This window comes from Sarcophilus harrisii, chromosome 6 (genome assembly GCF_902635505.1).
Source record: "Sarcophilus harrisii chromosome 6, mSarHar1.11, whole genome shotgun sequence".
NCBI lineage: Eukaryota > Metazoa > Chordata > Mammalia > Dasyuromorphia > Dasyuridae > Sarcophilus > Sarcophilus harrisii.
Window position 1 is genome coordinate 80,498,300 of NC_045431.1, and position 15,086 is coordinate 80,513,385.

General features: G+C 32.8%; 1 pseudogene; it reads right to left on the minus strand.

The window, feature by feature from the left end:
• Positions 1-969: 969 nt before the first annotated feature.
• LOC100931688 overlaps positions 970-15,086 on the minus strand; it is a 36,097-nt pseudogene continuing 21,980 nt past the window's right edge.

The window sequence follows — 15,086 nt, forward strand, 5'->3', positions numbered from 1 at the left end:
ACTTGTGACCTTTTTTTCCCTCCAGAAATTTTTATATGATTCTGGGCATACAGGTTTATAAAATAGGTGTGCAGAGCAAACCTATAGTGATAATAAATCATAATTTTGTGACTCTCAATGCAGTCATGTGACCCCATATGGAGCTGTAACCCACAGTTTAAGAAGTTTTGCCCTAGATCTCCAATTTATACAGTGCTTGCAGGCTTCCGCCAGGCTGGATAATAATGTAAAAAACCAGTCAGAATTAGATTCAGAGGGTGGGTATAAAACAAACCGCTATCATTTCTCATTATTGTTGAACTTTCCTCATCTCTTCTCCTAGCTAATCAAGGAGATCTAAAACAACTACAGAGGCAACTCACACTCATTTATCATTTTATTTAACCTAAGGAAGAATTTTATTGAGCAGCTTATTTGAATGAGCTAAAGCAAGCAAATGTTTAGATAGAGAAGAGATGTTCCAGTTAGAATTCCCCTTGAGAAGTTATACCATAAGACACTAAACCCTGCAATTTTTGGAATTTTGAATAAATAATTCAAATTTAGGAAGAGGAGGCGGACCTGTGGTTTGATTGAAATAGGGAATTCCCAGATGAGAACATTCCCTCTCTCATTGCATATCATCACTTCTTATATCCCTCTGGGATGCCTTAGATTCACATATCCCATACTCAGAGGCTACACCTGAATCCAACTTCTAAGATCTGCTCCCTATCTACTATATCACTGGTATCCAGCTCAAATAGAATCAAATCAAATAGAAATGGCCACTAAACTATACAAAAGGATTTCTGTGGATTTCACATTGACTTAGAAAATGCCAATTGACATTACTTATATTCTATTGTACATGTTTTTTAGGACAAAAACTTTTAAATTGGTTATTCTCATTCAGAAAGCCAAGGTGTTTAAAATGAATAAAAATAAATAAAACTTTTTTTTGTATATGTATAATTGTTTCCAGTTATGTCAAGTTTCTGACAGTTGAGACTTCTCAGTAGTAGTTCCAGAAGAGGCTAACTGTGACACTAAATGTGCTGCAGCAAACACAATCTTTTTTATGAGGCACCCGATTTTTTTACAAGCATCAAACAAGTTTTCTACATTTCTTTGACATTTTGCCATACGTAGCTTATGTACTGCTGGTGATGGTACATGAACATCAGCTACAAACCATAGCCTTATGACATTGCTAATGGCAAAGGACTACTCCATCAATTAATGTTCAAAATCACTTTTAACCTCATTTCAAGATTGTTACAATGTTGTATTTGCTCTCTTTCATCACTTAAATGTTCTTTCTTCTCAATGTAAATCCAGGGTCTGCTGTCCCATATTCCTGATGAAATGAGTGACTAAAAGTTGATCTAGGGTTCAAGCCAAATGGACTGTATAAATAACTGTCAATTCCATCATAATCCTCCTATGATACTAGAGACTGTGGGGACACATTAGCATTATCATTCTTGCTCTTCATGTTCGTTTCCACTTGAATTCTTCCTTGAAGATTATATTTGAAAATTTTTTTTCTAATTGGTTTGCTTTGTTCTGCTACATTATAAGTTGAGTTTTATGTGGCTGCTATTTATCAATTGGGTCCTTTTTATTTCCTAAAGATTATCACATGAAGGGGTAACAATGAAAAATTTCCTTCATTTGCTAACACACTTTCTCCCAAATTCCATAGTTTGTTTAGGTCTATTTCTTAAGTTTATTGAAGATATATTATTAAAAATTATTGAAGATGAATGATCATTGCTCCTATTGTAATAAACAAGCAGGTATTTTCTTTAAATTAGTAACTTCTTTCAAATTGTCCTCTTCCTCTGCAAGGGATTGCTCATTCTTCTGAAATCCTTTTCTTGTCTCCCCACTCTCCACTTTTTTTTGAAATTTCTCAGAATATTTTTCTCTTACCCTCAGAAAAGAGACAAATGATGCAGCATGTACATCTTTTTGTTCAAGAACTGCTACACCCTCTGTTTGGGGACAATATGATCATTTCCTGGTCTTTATGAGAGTCATTTGCTTTCTATCAAGCAACTGTCATTTCTTAGAGTCTGGTCTCTGGTTGATTCTGATACTTGAGAGTGAAGACTGATTATGACATCATATGATGATTCATTTGTAGTTAATCATTTCTCTCCATTTGTACTTTCACTACCAGAAAGAGGACTATGGTTTTGATTTGGATAGAAATCTTCTATACCAATTATGAGAGATTGAGATGGAATTCTTTTACTAATGAAGGAAGATCCAAGAACTCTAGTTTCTTCTTTATTCTACAACATGCTCAAATATTTAAGAAATTAAATATGTGTACTTTACCATATAAACACCTGTGCTGGTGATAACACATTGGATTGTTATCCAGAGTTGTACTTACAAATGATACTTTCATAACAAAACTGGAATTTCAGTCACTTTGTTATAAGAAAAATCCAGCTTAACTAAGGGGAAATCTCCCAATTCATTTGTCAACTTATGAAGATTGTTTCTCCTTATGTTTAGTTCTTTAAGTGAATGTTATTTTCCTGTATGTTGGAGAAGGACTTGAATTTCATTGAAGTTAATATTCAATTCCATCAAGTCTTCTAATTTCCCTATTTCTTTGGGAATGGATACCAGTTTATTATTACTGACAACGAAAATTTTAAGTGGGTGATCAAACAGATACTTTGGCAATGTTGATAAAAGAATTTGACTAATATATTCTGGAGAGCAATTTGGAACTATGCTCAAAAAGTTATCAAACTGTGCATACCCTTTGATCCAGCAGTGATACTACTGGGCTTATATCCCTAAAAGATCTTAAAGGAGGGAAAGGGACCCACATGAGCAAAAACGTTTGTGGCAGCCTTTTTTGTAGTGGCCAGAAACTGGAAACTGAAAGGATCATCAACTCCATCAACTGGAGAATGGCTGAATAAATTGTGGTATATGAATGTTATGGAATATTATTATTCTGTAGGAAATGACCAGCATCATGATTTCAGAGAGACCTGGAGAGACTTACATGAACTGATGTTGAGTGAAACGAGCAGAACCAGGAGATCATTATACATGGCAACAAGACTATACAATGATCAATTCTGATGGAATGACTCTCTTCAACAATGAGATGATTCAGGCTAGTTCCAATTGTTCAGTAATGAAGAGAATCAACTACACCTAGAGAGAGAACTATGGGAAATGAATATGGACCACAACATAGTATTTCCATTCTTTCTGTTATTGTTTGTTTGCATTTTTGTTTTCCTTCTCAGTTTTTTTTAAACCTTCTTTCTAGATATGATCTTTCTTAAGCAGCAAGATAACTATAAATATGTATGCATATATTGTATTTAACATGTACTTTAACATATTTAACATGCATTGGACTAACTGTCATCTAGGGGAGGGGGTGGGGGAAGGAAGGGAAAAGTTGGAACAGAAGGTTTTTGCAAGGGTCAGTGTTGAAAAATTACCCATGCATATGTTTTGTAAATAAAAAGCTATAATAAAATGTTAGAAAAAAAGAATTTGATTAATATTAAGGTATATTAACTTCTGTAGTTTTTTATGTTTTCAGGAATACTATGATGCAATCATAAAATAAACTTAGGGTCTTCTTGAGTTTGGAACAAATAACCAGATTTAAAAAGGAATCTCTGTAAATTGCTTTCCTGAACGATCTGCTTGGTGGTAGAGGTGAAATTGTAGTTACATCCAGGGAAGTTGAGGTGTTTGTGGCTGCTGAGACTCAGAATGCCTGACATGCAGGTTCAGGTTTCTACTGGCCACTGGAAGGGATCTTCAGGCTCCTTTTGGACTGTTGGGGCAAGCTGAAGAGAAATGACTTTACCACTACTGGTGCTGGTCTGACTTACTGCTATATTTCTGGGAGTGAGTAAATGAATGTCTAGCTTTTGTGAGTAGTGAGGAAAGGGGGAGGAAGTTGGGTGGGTATAGGTGGGGGGCAGAGAGAGGGGGGAGGCAGAGAGGAAAAAAGGGGCAGAGAGACAGAGAGAGAAAGAGAGACAGAGAGAGACAGAGAGAAAGAGAGAGAGAGAGAGAGAGAGAGAGAGAGAGAGAGAGAGAGAGAGAGAGAAGAGAGAGAGAGAGAGAGAGAGAGAGAGAGAGAAGAGAGAGAGAGAAGAGAGAGAGAGAGAGAGAGAGAGAGAGAGAGAGAGAGAGAGAGAGCACCAAGCCCCTATTACAAGACTCCTACCTGATCAGGAGCTTTCCGTTGTATTAATTTTTAAATTATTTTTCAATTACATTTTAATCTGATTAGAACATCACATGGAAGTGTCAATGGCTGCAGTGCACCTGCTGGAGTGTTTCAGACACTCTTGTACTTTCACAGTGCTGCAATCACTCTCATTTTAGCTTTCCCTTTCCTTGTTCTCTCTGAGGAAATTAAAATCATAACTTATTTCTTCCCTACCACTAATGGTGGTCTTTCAGCTTCTATTAGTTAAGAACAATTTCCTTTATTCCCCTCCTGCTTTCTTGAGGTTCTTAAAAGGAAGAACTTGGTGTACTTGGGGGTTTAGGGAAAAACAAGAAAAATGTTGACCCTTATATGGGGAAGCTTCCTTTTCCTCCTGCTATTTCTCACCGTCCTTCCCTCCTTTTCTTTCTCTTCCTTCCTTCCCCCTTCTCTTTCTTCTCCATTTTCTTCTCCTTTTTCTTCCTTCTCTTCCTCCTACATCCTCCTCCTATTCTTCTTTTATTCTTCCTTCTTCTCTTTCTTCTTTCATTATTGCAAGCATGAATACAAGGGAGATTTCTAGAATATAGTTCCCTGAAAGAGTGTAGGAGGAGACAGGAAGTAGATAGTCTGCTGGTGGGAAGAGACTTGGAAGATACCGTTGGTACTATGAGTACAATAGTGTGGAGGGATAAATGGTCATTTTACAATGTTTGTATTATTTCTGCTCAGTGAGAAGTCAGAGGAAGGGAGAAAGTGCTTATTTAAAGCACTGCTTTGAAGAGAATCTTCTACTATTTGAGTTTAAGACTGGAATTCCTTGGCTATCTTTTCTTTTTGTCTGGTTGCTTACACTCCCTCAGGCTCTGAGGTGTTTGAAGATATGGAATGAGCACTGACAAGAGCTGGAAAATCAAATCAAATTTTGTTTAGTAGTATAATTTTCTAAATCATGGTCACCTATCTTTGTGTTTTTTAGGATGTAAGATGTTGATTTATGCCTAGATTCTTTTATACTATTTTCTAGTTTGAATTCTTATCTCAGAAGCTAGAGTCTTTGAGTTTATCAAACAGTAGATTACTATAGTCATTGCCTACTGTGTCTTGTACCATTCCACTGATCCATCACTGTATTTCTTAGCCAGTCTCAAATAGTTTTGATGGTTATTGCTTTATAATATAGTTTTAAATATGGTATAGCTAAGGCACCTACCTTTCTATTTTTTTCATGAATTTCTTTGATATTTTTGTTTTTTGTTCTTCCAAATGAATTTTGTTACTTTTTCTAGCTTTATCAAATAATTTTTGGTAGTTTGATTGGTATGACTCTGAATAAATAAATTGATTTAGGTAGAAATGTAATTTTTATTATATTAGGTTGTCCTACCAATGAGGAAATGATAGTTTTCCAGTTGTTTAGATCTGACTTTATTTGTGTGAAAAGCGTTTTGTAATTGTATTCTTTATAGTTCCTAGGTTTGTCTTGGTAGGTGGACTACCAAGTATTTTAAATTGTCTGCAGTTTTTTTTTAATTAATTTAATTTTTTGGCTAAATGTGTACATCCATTTTTAAACATATTTCTATATGAGTCATGGAGGAAAAGTCAGAACAAAAGGAAAAAACCATGACAAAGAAAAGAAAAGAAAAGAAAAGAAAAAATAGTGAGGAAACCGTATGTATTCAGTCTCCATAGTTCTCTCTGTGTATGAATGCCATTTTCCATCCAGAGTTTTTTTGGCATTGTCTTGGATTACTGAATTGCTGTGGAAGAGCTAAGTCTTATCATGGTTGATCATCATATAATATCTCTTGCTTTTGCTGTGTACATGTTTTCCTGGTTCTGTTGTTTTCACTCAGCAGTGAAGTCTTTCCAGGCTTTTCTGAAGTCACTCTGTTCATCATTTCTTATAGAACAATAATATTCCATTACATTCATGTACTAGAACTTATTCAGTCATTCCCCAATTGATGAATATCTACTCATTTTCCAATTCTTTTCCATTACAACAAGTGTTCAGATTTATTTTAAATGAAATTTCTCCTTATGACTTTTGCTACTGAGCTAGGTCAGTAATATATAGAAATGATGATTCTGCTAAAGTTGTTAATTCAAATAGTTTTAGTTGATTGAGGATTTTCTAGGTATACCATCATATCATTTACAAAAAGTGCTAGTTTTATTTCCTTACTGTCTATTCTAACTCTTTTGATTTCTTTTTCTTCTCTTCTGGCTAAAGCTAACATTTCTAGTACAATATTGAATAATTATGGAAATAATGGGCATCCTTGTTTCACTCCTGATCTTATTAGGAATGCTTCTGCTTTATCCCTATCATATAATGTCTGCTGATGGTTTTATATAGACAATGCTTGTCATTTTAAGGAAACTCCATTTATTCCTATGCTTTCTCTAGTGTTTTTAATAGGAATGTGTCAGAAACTTTTTCTGCACTTATTGAGATAATCATATGATTTCTGTTAGTTTTGTTATTGATATGATCAATTATGCTGATAGTTTTTTCCCCTAATATTGAATTGGCCCTGCATTCCTGGTATAAATTTGACATGATTATAGTTTTTAATGCTGGAAGTGAATTGTTGTAATCTCTTTGCTAATATTGCATTTATAATTTTATGTCAATGTTCATTAGGGAATTGGTTTGTAATTTTTGTTCTATCATTTGTCTTTTCCTGGTTAAGATATCAGCACCATATGACACTATTTGGGAAAATACATGACAAAAGAGTTTTATCAAGTTTTATGACACAAATAGTGTATATATTTACAGAGCATTGGAATTATTCTTTCAAGGTTTGGTAAAATTTCCTTGTAAATCCATCTGGCTTTGGAAATTTTTTCCTTTGAGAGTTCATTGATAGCTTATTCAATTTTTCTCTAAGATAGAATTATTTAAGTATTTTTTCTTCTCCTGTCAATCTGAACAATTTATATTTTTTGAAAATATACATTAATTTCACTTAGACTATCAGGTTTATTGGCATATAACTATATGCAAAATTGCTTCTAATGATCATTTCAATATTCCTTAATTAGTGGTGAATTCAACTTTTTCATTTTTTAATACTGGTTATTTGGTTTTATTTTTTCCTAACTAATATCCAAAACTTTATTTTATTGATTTTTATTCATAAAACCATCTCAGTTTCATTTGTTAATTCAATAGTTTTCTTTCAGTTTTATTAATCTCTCTTTTGATTTTCAGAATTTCCAGTTTAGAATTTAATTGGGAATTTTAATTGCTTATTTTTTTTATTAGTTTTTTAGTACCCAATTCACGGATCTTTTCTTTCTCTTTTTTTCTTTTTTTTCCCCCTTGGACAATTGAGGTTAATGACTTGCCCAGGGTCACGTAGCTAGGAAGTGTTAAGTGTCTGAGACCAGATTTGAATTCAGGTCATCCTCACTTCAGGGCTAGTATCTATCCACTATGCCACCTAGCTGTCCCTTTCTCTCTCTCTCTCTCTCTCTCTCTTTTTTTTTCATGTAAGCATTTACAGATATAAAGTTTCCCCTAAGAACTGGTTTGGCTGCATCTTTTAAGTTTTGGCATGTTGTCTCATTGTTGTCATTATTTTGGATAAAATTATCTATTGTTTCAATGATTTGTTATTTGATCTACCCATTAGTAGTGATTACATTGTTTAGTTTCCAATTAATTTTTTGTTTACTTTCCATTATCCTTCATTACACATAATTTTTATTGTAGCATGACATAAAAAGAACGCATTTAATATTTGTATCTTTTTGCACTTGATGGTGAGGTTTTTATGTCCTAAGTTTTTGTTTATGTACCATATACTGCTGAGAAAAAGATATATTCCTTCCTATCCTCATTCACTTTTTCTCCAGATGGCTGTCATATCGTTTCTAAAATTCTATTTATCACTTCTTGTTTATTTTATTTTTTAGATTTATTTAGTTCTGATAGAAGGAGGTTGAGATCCCCTACGATTATAGTTTTGTTCTCTATTTATTACTGAAATTCACTTAACTTCTCCTCTAAGAAATTTGGATTCTATACCATTTAGTGCATATATATTTAGTATTGATATTAATTCATTGTCTACAATATTTTCAGCAAATTATAGTTTCCTTCTTTATCTCATTTAATTAGAGCTATTTTTGCTTTTTCTTTATCTGAAATTGGGATTGCTACTCCTGCTTTTTTTATTCAGCTGATATATAATGTATTCTGCTCCAGCCTTTTATCTTTATTCTGTATGTATCTCTCTGCTTCAAATGTGTTTTTTTGGGTAAACAACATATTGTAGAATTCTGTTTTTTGATCCTCTCTGTTATCAACTTCCATTTTATGGGAGAGTTTATCCCATTCACAGCTATGATTACTAACTCTGTATTTCCTTCATTCTATTTTTCCCTACTTATGTCTTTTCCTCTCATTTAACTCTGTTTCTCCTTGCCAGTATTTTATTTCTGACTCAATCTGTCTTCATTTTTATCAACACTCATTTTCTTTCTTTTTTCCTGACCTACTTCTGCCCTCTCTTCTGTCAGCACCTCCTTTCCATTTTCTTTCCCCTTTTCTCTTACTACTCTATAGGCTAAGATTGATTTCTATATTCAACTTAGTACAAATAGTATTGCCTCTTTGAGCCAAATATGCTGAGAGTAAGATCAAACAATGCGCCTTCCCTTCTTTTGCTTTGCTTCAATAGGTCTTTTGCATCTGCTCATATGATATAATTTATCCTTCTCCTTTCCTCTTCTTCTAGTACAATCATTTTTCACCCCTTATTTTTTATATCATCATATCAACATCATATTATACTTACATCCTCTGTGTAGAAGAACTACAAATCATATAAGAGAGGTAGAAGGAAAATTTAGAAATGAGAGTGACGAAAGAGAATTATGAAAAAAGAGCTAACAGTTGGAAAAAGAAAACAATTGCTTAAAAAGTAGAATTGGTCAGATGGAAAAAATAAATACAAAAAGTAGCTGAGGAAAACAACTCCCTAAAAGTTGGAATTGAGAAAGTGGAGGGTAATGATTGTATGAGATATCAAGAATCAATGAAACAAATTAAAAAGAATGGAAAAATAAAAAAAAATGTAACATACCTTATTTGAAAAACAACTTACCCAGAAAATATCCAGAAGAGACAATGTAAGAATCATCGAACTACCTAAAAGACACAAACAAAAGGGGTACTTGAACATCATTTTTCAAGATATTATCATGGAAAACTACTCTGATATTCTGGAACCATAGGGCAAAAGAAACATTGAAAGAATCTACTGATCACCTTATAAAAGAGATCCTAAAATAAAAATTCCAAGGAACTATATAGCTAAATTTCAGAACTATTATATCAAGGGAAAAATACTGCAATTGGCCAGAAAGAAATAATTTTAATATCAGGTAACCACAATCAAGATTAAATAGGACTTAGTAGCTTCAACATTAAAAAAATAAAAAGTCATCAATTATGATATTTCAAAAGGCAACAGAGCTAGGAGTACAATAGAGGATCATATAATTGCCATAATTAAGCATAGTACTTCAAGAGGGGAAAAAAGGTCATTCAATGAAATAGAAAGATTTTAAACTTTCATCAGGAGAAGACCAGGATACATTGTTGAGGAAGGAAAGGGTGAAAGGAGAGAGAGAGGACAAACAGCAGGAAAATAGGATATAAATGGGATGAACTGTCCCACAAAATGGAAGCAGATAGCAGAATACTGAAATATATTGTTTACTAGAACATATTTGAAGAAGAGAAACAGAATAAAGTAGTAGAGAATCTATTGTATACCAGCTGAACTTAAAAAAAGCAGGTTACAAATAGACTTAGTTAAAATAAATAAGGAATGAAACTACATCTTGCTAATAGGCACCATGGACAATGAAGTAATATCAATACTAAACATGTATGTACCAAGTGATATAGCATCCTAATTCTTATTTTTATTTATTTAATATTTCCCAATTATATTAAAAACAAAATTTATATTTTTACATTTGTTTCTAAAAATTTTTTGAGTTCTAGGTTTTTCCCCTTATCCCCATGCACAATAAGATGGAAAACATTACCACAAACGTCAAGTTGTGAAAAAAATACAAATATAGATCTCTTACCCTAATAAAAATAGAAACCCTCAAGAAAAATTAAGTGAGAGAGAGAGAGAGAGAGAGAGAGAGAATATTCTTCAGTGTGTATTCACACAATCCGTTCCTCTCTGGATATGGATAGGATGTTTACCATTAACACCTGCAGAGTAGTTGTGGATGATTGTACTAGTGAGATTAGCAAAATCATTCACAGCTGATCTTCTTAGAGTATTTCTATTATTTTGTATACAGTACATTTTACTTTGCTTAAATTCATGAAGGACTTACCGGACTTTTTTTTTTCTTACTGAAAGTATCCTGCTCCTTATTTCCCACTGAACAACAATATTTCATCCTAAACACACACCACAGTTTATTGAGCTATTCCCCAATTGATGGATATACCCTCAATTTCCAATTCTTCTGAGCTTAAAAGAAACATTTTTTGTACATGTAGGTAATTTTCCTTTTTTACCTTGAATCTGTTTTGGTAACTATGCCAAATAGTGGTGTTGTTAGGAAAGAAGAACATGCATGAATTTATAGTTCTTTGGCACAGATCATATCTTTTGATCATCAATTGGGGCATGCTCTTTTTAAAAAAAATAAATTTGACTCACTTCCCATTATGATTGGGAAATGAGGTCCCACCAGAGAAACCTGCTTCAAAACTCTTCCTACAACTACCATTGCTAACTGCAACCCCCACCATTTATTCTCTCTAGAAATGTTTGGTACTGACCACTCCCACCCCCAATATGCTCTCTCCTCCATCACTCACTCCCCTCTTGTATCCCATTCCCCTCTCATTTTCCTATAGGGCAGGAAAACATTGTACATATTATCAGCAATACTATGTGATGATTAACTATACATGGCTCAGTTCTTCTCAGCAACACATTGATCCAAGACAAAAAAAAAAAAAAAAGACTCATAAAGGAAAATGTAATCCACATCCAGATAAAGAACTGAAAAACTCCAAATGAAGATTGAAGCATACTTTTAAAACTTTTATTCTTTTTTAATTTTTCCCCTTTTTATCTGCTTCTTCTTCCAAAACTTTGATATGGAATGTGTTTTATAAAATAGTTCATGTATAAGCTTTATCACATTGTTTACCATTTTTGGAAGAGGGAGGGGAAGACGGGAAGAAGAAAAATTTAGAATTCAAAATCTTGCAAAAATGAAACTAAATGTTGTGTTTATAGTAATTGGGAAAAATAAAATATTCTGTAAAAGATTATTTTGATGCTTTTTAAAAATAAAAAATGAAGAGATTACCATAAGAATATTTCTGTATGCCTTTTGGAAGAATACCAATCTTTAAAGAAAAAGTAATGTATATAATTCTGCCCTTTAAAAATGCTCAGACTCACAGAAGCTATTTTTGCCATGGTAGAAGTTATATCTGTTGCTTATTGGGGGACAAATATGCTTTTAAATGATAGTTGATTATTTTAAAAGATTTTTCCCTTTTTTGTATAGGGTGAATAAATATATCCTACCACAGCATTTTCCCCCAAAGGACTATAAGTATTTTATAGAAATAATTTAATTCAACAAAGAGACAAACATATATTACTAGCTGACAAAGACAGAAGAAAATTCCAAATTAATATTACAATGAAATTGCTAAGGAGGCAAGATATGGTAATTTATTTAACATTGACACTCCTGAAACCTTTTTCTGCTATTGCCATATCACATATACCTGCTTGGTGGGAATATTTGTGCCTCTTGTTTGACAAGGCCATAGACTGATGGCAGATAACTAATATATATTGGCAGCTATGTAGCTCTATGGTTCAGTTAGCTGTCATCTTTTCTTTATCCGTGTCTTGAAACAAGCTCCTCTAGGGAATAAAATGACTATTATCTAAGATTTTCCAAGACTCAAGTAGAAGAGAAAACAGACAGAAATGATAAGCCTTTTAGAAAAACATGTATTGATTGGAAATGTTATTAGAGAAAAGATCAGTTGGCTAGAAGTAGCAGCTAGCTTGATTAGTATTAAGGCTTGAACAACCTCATCAGTTCTAGGGAAGTTCATAGAATCAATAGCTAAGGGTTATACTATTTCAATTCTGGGTAACATAGGGATGGGACCTGCAGTTCCATTGGTACAGAGCTACTCAATGAAGAAACTTTCTCTACCAATGCAGAACAATGGCTTCTCTGCAATTTATAGTCTTAGGCAATTAACAGGAGACTTTGGAGTTAGGTAACTTATCATGGTCACCCAGCCAGTATGTCAGATGTAGAACTTAAGTCCAGCTCTTCCTAACTTCCTAATTATTACTTACTTTTACTTTCATTTTATCCCTTACTATTATGGGGAATAGTATCACCCAGCTTAAATAAGGTTAAATAAAGAAGAGGAAGGATTATTAATCATTGACAGTAGATTTAACTAGGTTGTTAAACTTTTGTATATTTAGTTTGTTATTTTTTGTTTGCTAAATGAAAATGAAAATAAGATAAAATAAAATAAGTGGTAAGACCTCTTGATGCATATATATTGTCTTGAATTCCAAAGAAGAAATTCATACCTATATTTGTTTCTCTCTTGGTATACTGGTTGTCAGTTGAGATAGACATATGGGTCTTTTCCCTCTTTCTTTTATCCATTTTAGTTCAAAGGGCATATAAAGTTTATAGATTTGGGGGTATAATTCTAAATTGCTTTAGGAGAGGTATTTTTAATCAAACAAGGGATAGAGTTAATTACAGAAGATTAATAGATAACTTTGATTATATGAAACAGAAAAGCTTCTGCATACACATAAAAATTAATGTAACATGCAAATTTAAACAATCCTGAGGTTTCCCCTCATACTCCAAAAGTTGGCAAAGATACAAAAGATGGTACTAGTCAATGCTTGAGAGGTTTTGGGAAGAAAAGTACACCAATATATTGTTATTAGAGCTGGGAATCATTATGATTATTTTGTAAAGAAATTTGAAACTATGCAAATAAATTGATTAAAATGCCAATATCCTTTGACCTATTGATTCTACCTCAATTCTTAGACTGCAAAGAAATCACAAGTAAGAAATTCCCCTTATATAAGAAAATTTTTACAGCAGGACCTTACAACAGGACAAAGGATTGGACATAGAGTAGACCATTGATTGGGTAAACAAATTATAGCTCATGAACATAAGTGAATACTATTGTGTTATAAGAAATAACTAATGTGATGAATTCAGAGAAGCATGGGAAAACCTACATGAATTGATGCAGAATGAAGTATGCATAGCAAAGCAAATAATATACAAAACAAATATAATGTAAATGGAAAGAATAACTCCCAAAAGCATATAATATAAAAGTATAAAGAATAAGCAGGTTTCAAAAGAAAAGATAGGAGAAGCTCACTTCACCCTATTTCTTTGCAGAGATGGAAGATCTATAAGTATTGTTCATTGCATATATTTTTACACTTTCCTAATGCATTAATTAGTTTGGCTGATTTTCCTTTTTTTTTTTTTCAATTAAAAATTCTATTTGTTATACGGAATGGCTCTTTGGGAGGTGTAAGCAGAAGGGTATTGAGGGAAATTATGTTAAAAATTAATAAAAGTTTGATTTTTACAAGTAGTTAGGTTTATGTGATTTTATTAGATGGCTTAAGAGAAAAGAACAGTCTCATAAAAATTATAATGAAATAGTCACAGATTATTTTGATTAAAAATAGAGGAATCATTTAAGGCTTCACAAAAAACTCCATGATGGTCTCATATTTTCAAAGTCCATGAACAAAAGATGGGTAAAAAAGAACAAATCAAGTTTCTTGAGATATGTCAGACATATATAATATTTATTGAATTCAGCAAAACAGTTGACAAACTGTCACATGATATTCTTATGTTCAAGAGAGAAATGTGATCTGGATCATAATATAATTAGGTCAATAGATATCTTTTTGGATAACTTTCTATATGACCAATGGATTTATTTTAAAATGGAAGTGAGATCTAACATGGCTTAATCTATTTAATATTAAAAATAAAATGAAAACATACCATGAAGACATAATAATAGATAGTGGTTGTATAGTGCTTAAAAGTTTACAAAGTGCTTTTCAAATATCTCATTTTATTCTCATAATAATCTTGTAAAATAGGGGTAATTACTATCCCCATTTATAGATGAGGACAAGGAGGCAGAGCCTAAGGATACAGTTAGTAAGTATCTGAGTCAGGATTTGAATTCAAGTTTTCCTGACTCCAGATCCAGCCCTCTACCCATCGTGCCACCTGATATCCATTCCACAAAGCTGGAATGAGCTTTGAGGTAGAATAATAGAATAAAATTCAGGGGTGCCAGTGAAGGGAGTATATAAACTGGAAAGACTGGAACCAAAACTTATACAATTTTATAGGAAAATTTATGAAGTACTATGTTTAGGTTCAAAACAAATCGACTGAACAAGTAAGTACACAATTGGAGTGAGGAGGATATGGTTTGATTTTAGTTTCTACGAAATGGATGTGGAAATGGGTGTACCATTAACTTGGTGAAACTAAGCAAGAAATCCCAAGCACAAAGAGAAAATACAGACCTGGGCTACATTAAAAGAAGTATGCAAAAGAACACAATAAAAAAGTTAATAGCCCTGTTGTACCCTTTTCTAGACAGAGCATATCTGGAGTATTGAGCTCAATTCTTGATTCATATTTTAAAAGTGACATTGACAAAATGAATGCATTAGGAAGAGAATGACCAAAATGAAGGAACTGGAACTTTTATGTTATATTAGAAATTAATGAAGCATGTAGTGTTACTTAGTTT